Source organism: Arachis duranensis, chromosome 7, assembly GCF_000817695.3.
Source record: "Arachis duranensis cultivar V14167 chromosome 7, aradu.V14167.gnm2.J7QH, whole genome shotgun sequence".
Classification (NCBI taxonomy): Eukaryota; Viridiplantae; Streptophyta; class Magnoliopsida; order Fabales; family Fabaceae; genus Arachis; species Arachis duranensis.
This window is the reverse complement of record NC_029778.3, coordinates 52,767,572-52,773,916: the sequence shown is the minus strand read 5'-3', so window position 1 is coordinate 52,773,916 and position 6,345 is coordinate 52,767,572.

The following is a 6,345-nucleotide window of genomic DNA, read 5'->3' as shown; positions in this document are numbered from 1 at the left end:
AATATATTATATATTAAAATGTATTTATATATGTATGCATTAATATGTTCTGTATTTATAAAGTATATCAATACTTTCTTTCTATAACATTCTTTTCTATAACATTCTTTGACTTTTTATCAATAAAATCTAATAGTTCATAAAAAGTGGCGCATCTAATGTGCACAAAATTATTGAGTTCGTTTAAACCGGCCTACTTAATTTGTTTTTTAACTTTCAAATGTTTTATTTCAATCCCAAAAAAGTTTTAGGCTGATTCAATATTGTTCCACCATTAAATTTGATACAAACAATTCGCATATTGAATAGCCAATAACATTCGATTTTAGTATATAAGTAAAATAAGTAAATAACCATTTCTAATTAAGAAAGATTCGAACGCCGACAAAATTGACTACGAAAAATTAAAACTAAAGTTTTATCCATACAAGATATATTTTATTCGACAAAAATGATCAAACCCTACAAAACGATCAAAAAATCCCAAATTATCCCCTCTCTCTCCACCACTCACCCATCACACCATCAGCATCATCATCACATTATTCTCTTTCCAATTCTCATTCCATCTTACCAAACTGCTACTGTCTTCAACCACCACCATAGACACAAAGATTGGATTAGTGGACTCGCACAAACCTCAAGCAACGACATCATCTTCTGCACCAACAACAACTCCACCACCATCTTTGTCACCATCATCGCCTCATTCGAAGCCATACTCAGCTGCCACCTAGCCCGCTGCCTCGTTCAAATTGCCGAGCCAAGCCTCAACCTTATTAGTTGTTGCAACGAACTCAACGCAGAGTATGCTGCAGACGACTATGCGTAGTCACGTGGAGTTAGCGCATGCGTTGTTATGTTCACTGTTGGAGGGCTTAGTGTGCTAAATGCCATAATTGGAGCTTGCAGTGAGAACTTACCATTGATATGCATATATAGTTGGTGGACATAACTCTAATGACTATGGAACTAATAGGATTCTTAATCATACCATTGGTTAGGGGGAAGAAATAAGGAGGAGATTGTGATGATGATGTTGATGGTAGGATGGGTGAGTGGTGGAGAGAGGGAATAATTTGGAGATTTTTTATATTTTTTAGGATTTGATCATTTTTGTCAATCCAAATTTATTTTGTATGGGTATAACTTTAGTTTTAATTTTTTATGGTCAATTTTGTCAGTATTCAAATCTTTTATGGTTAGAGATGACTATTTACTCTAAATAAAATTGATTCACAATGATTATTAATATAAACATTTTTCCTTTAATTTTGAAGCATTGATGATGATTGTTAGGATTTGGAGTTTTATAAAAAAAAAATTGAAGAAAAAAATGTTATAAAAAGATTTTGGTTATCTTTTTCTAATATATAAAAAAAGATATAATTTTAATAATATTATTAAGATTCACGTAACTCATTTAATTAACTATTAATGTAAATTTAACAGTAGAATAATATTAAATTTGTTCAAAACTTTTGGAAATAGAAATAAAATATTTAAAATCAAATTAAAATTTGAGAAAAATGTTGAAGACCAAAATCATACTTTATCTTTTTTAGTATGAAAAAGTATAGAGTAACAATATATTATATGTTAACTTATTGTCAATAATAATTAATTATTATATTTTAAACACATGTATAAAAAAACACATCCAAAAAATACACTTATAAAGATACTTCTATTAAACACATAAAAAATATATTTTTATTAGATACATCCATAAAAATACTTTATAAACAAAAATCGACAGAAATTTGCAGAAATATTTTTCATAACATGACGAAATTGTTTTAGTATATATCTCGAACAACGACTTTAGCCTTTATTCAACCATTAATTAGACGAGGCAAACTGTTCTCTAATTCAATTAATGAGAATTACTCATTTTAGTCGGTTTGATACCAGTATTTAAATCTGTAATAATAATTTGTTTTGGTGACTATCGGTAAATAATCTTATAGGTTAATTTATTTATTTGTTATTAGTTTTCCTTAAAAAATGAAACATAGGTTAGTATTTAATTTTTAATATTAATAAAAATTAATAATATTTAAATTTTTTTTAATAGAACGTATTAAATAATTTTGGTAATAATTTTAAAAGAATGAGCATCTAAATTAGTCTCTAAAAAATTTTAGATCAAACATTTTAGTTTCTAATAAAATTTTATTTCTTTAAAAAGTTTTAAAAAATTATTCTTATTGAGTAAATCGGTCTTTCAATTACTTTTATTCAAATAATAAATGCATATTAGACAAATAAATCTCCAAAAACTTCAATAAAAATAAAGTATACTTTTTATTTCTGATATTTTTTATTTTTTTTTTAAATTACTCCTAACGTTTAATTTAATTTAATTTTATCCATTTCAAATAAGTCTTAGTATTTTGATTGTCAATGATTAATCAATTTTTTTCTTCCAATTCTGCTCTTAAAAAATTATAATTTTAACTCTAATTTACTCAAAAATTCTAATATAACCCCAACCTCATCAATCTCACCATCCATCATCTTATTCTTCTTTTGGGTTACTGGTGCGGTATTAACAACCACAAACTAACTGGCAAGTGCAGTGGGTCGTACCAAGTAGTACCTCAGGTGAATGAGGGTTGATTCCACGAGGATTGATGGATTAACCAACAATGGTTGATTAATTTACTTAGTTAGACAAGCAAAAAATGGTGTTTTGAGAGTTCAAAAGCATTAATAGTAAACTCAGAAAATTTAGAAAGCAAGCAGTAAATAAGTTAGAAAAACAATATGGAGAAGGCAGTTAAGGTTTCAGAGTTATCTATTTTTCGGATTGACTTTTCTTATTAATTTATTTTAATCATGCAAGATTTAATTCATGGCAAACTATATGTGACTAGACCCTAATTTCTTAGACCTTTCTAGTCTCCTCTAACTCTCATCAACTGCCAATTTCTTGGTCAATTAATTCCAATTAGAGGGTGAAGTTCAATTCTAATTATATGCCACAAAAATCCTAATTATCAAAATATAAGAGGATTATATGTCACGTATCCCGTTAAGTCCAGATAATTCGAATTTAGGAAAAATTATTTTCAAGCTGTTGTTCAAGTAAAGAGTTTTTTCAAGTTATACAAGAACTCAATTAGAAAGAGGGTCATACTTTTGTTCCACCCAAATTCATAAGATAAAGAACGAAAACAATTCTTGAATTATAAATCAGTACATGAATTAAAATATGAAAACAATAGAATCAATCCATACAAATAGACAGAGCTCCTAACCTTAACAGTGGAGGTTTAGTTGCTCATAGTTCAGAGAGAGAAACTAGGATTCAGGTAAACTGTAATTTAGATTATGAAAAATGGAATCCCCGAAGAGAAGTTTCTTTCCTCTTTTATATTTAATCTTAATAAATTTAAATTATAAATTTTAAAACTAAATAATATCTTTTCCTATTTTGAAATAAAAATTAAAGTTTAATCAGAATTTAATTAAAGCAATCAGCGTTTTCTGCGTTTTCTGCATGTGGCGTATGTCACGCATACGCGTCAATCACGTGTACGCGTCGATGGTCTTCTTTGCGTGTCACGCGTACGCATCAGGTACGCGCACACGTCGCTATGCAAATCTCCAAATCACGCGCACACGTCAGGTACGCGCACGCATCGCTCCTCGCTGGTCATCTCCTTTAATTCTTGTGCTCCTTCCATTTGTGCATGTTTGAGTGCAGAGAGGTCAGAATTGACAGCATCACTTGCCTTCTTCTCTTTTTCTATAGAAACTCCATTAAATCCAGGCGAATGCTACCTAAAATAAACAGAATTACACAAGACTCAAAGTAGCATCCATAGTGGCTAAAGGATAATTATTTCTTGATTAAACTCAACAAATTAAATGCAAATTCACTAGGAAAAGATAAGAAAGATGCTCACGCATCAGTTACCATCACCATCACCTTTTGCAACAAACAACAACACATTCCACCACCACTGGCATTGCCTACACCCACCACCACGGGCATTGCATACACGATCCAATTGTAACACCCTAACTTTTAGCACTTCATGATTGTACTGAAAGTTCAAATATATATATATATATATATATATATCCACGTAGCATTATATACTTAGACTTATTCAAAGATCCTCAAATACAAGTCCTACCTCTCTAAAAACTAAAATAATAAATGATGAGGGAAAAATAAAATCTAACAACTCAACTCGTAAACATAATCTTCTATGTTCCTGCAGCTCCGTACTAAACCTTTCCACCTGTAGTTGAAAGGAGTGGAAATAGGGAGTAAGAACTGTGTAGTTCTTAGTAGGGTTTGGGTAGATAATTAAATATGTATTATCACAGTTCAGACATTCGCAGCCCGATACAGGACCCAGAATAATAATCAGTCATAGAAGTTCAAATTAACAAGTAATGAAAATCACAAACACACTCAAACAAATACAACCAATTCACAACACCGAACCAAATGCAAAATATACAAATAAGGATGATGCATGCCTAGTCCTATCGTAGGTAATGAGCTCATTTGTCGGTTTCGACCCGCACCTGACGCAATCCAACTTGCAAGTCGGATAAGGCATTCCAACGACATAACCTCTGCAAGTTTCTACTTCTTGCAGGCACTGATTCTCCAGCTGAAAAATGTCGAATATGATCTCTGCAAGTACTTGCAGGTGCTGATTCTCTAGTTGAAGAATGCGACCCTTTCTCCTGGAAGTCATTCCATATTTATAGGCGTACCCGCACAATCATTCACATACAAAGCCCATGACTTAACATTTTCACATCAACACCATAACTATTTACTTTCTGTCACATTCTCGTGACCTTTCAACCATTCTCATAATCACACATGCCGATTTATCTTCTCTTTTTCTTTTAAAACCGAAACCACTTCTTTGTGAGATTCTCCAAAATCTTTAAAGGAATTTCACTTAAACCAATTCTTCTTTCAAAAGACAAAGAAAAATCATTTGTTAGTTAAACCCCTCAGCAAGGCCTCTAGACTTTAGGGGAGTGACAACCAATCTCATTTCCTTAAGTTCATTAGAAATCCTTAACAATCATTATTTTCTTAAATTAAATTTAATCAAATAAAGTTTCTAAATCAAATCAAAATCAAATCATACAAATCAAAAGTTCTGAACCATTTTCAAAACCAAAACCAATCCTAGTTTCATCCTTAAAACTAATTCTTTAACTTTTTCCAAGAAAGGAAATCATTTAATCAAAATTCAATTACTTTTAAAGTTAACTAAAACTCTTCCGAATGAAATTCTTAAATCAAATTCAAAAGATAAACCATTTCATATTTAAATCAATCTTAAAACATAATACTTTTCCTAAATAATTTAAAATCGTAAAATAATTATAAACAAATCTAACTCAAAAATATACTTTTCTTAAATGAATAAAACTCAAAACATAACTATTTTCTTAATAAATCAAAAATCAAATAATATAATTTCTCAAATTCAATTTTTTTCTAAATAACATTTCAAAAAATGTCTTAAATTTTATAACAAAATTTCGACACATCTTCCCTAAAACTCTGACTTTGCCATCCTTCTCGAGTCCCATCCAAACTATTTCTCAAACTCTTTCAAATCATTTTCAATAAATCAAAACCATTTATAAAATCAAACCAATTAAAAATCAAACCGCTTCCAAAATCAAGACCAAATTTTCATATCTCAAATTATGTCATCAATTCATCAAGTCATTTCTTATTAAATCTCAATTCATCATTAAATATCACCAATTCTACTTGATCACCAACAACATTCTAACTCCGAATTCATCAAAATAATTCGGTTCTTGGCTGTGCTTAGACCAATCAAATTCCAAACTAATCACAAATATTAATATATCATAAAAATTCAACATAAATTTAATCAACAATCAATCACAACATCGATTCACTTATCCAATACCAATTTAAGTGGAAAAAAGTTACCAAAATCCTACCTTTGTATGAAATCAAAACAACAAAAACTCCAGAGAAACTTTTTGATCGAATTACTAAAGAAGAAAATGCCAGAAATTATTTATACCTCCTAAAATTTTAATTGGCCAAACTCAAGAAAAAAAAGAATTACGTCACCGTCAACTTCTATCGAACAAAAATGATATCAACGTGTAAAGAATAAGAATACAAACGCTTTTATCGGATTAAATTTCTTATTGGAGTTATGGGTAGCAAGAAATTAAAAACGAAAGTACAAAAGGAGTCATAGTTTCTCTCCCTCACTCGGTCACTTCTTTTTCCCTTTTTTTCTTGATTTTGGTTCGGTGATTCATTAGGAAGAAGGAAAGATGATGACGATGATTAAGGGAAATTAG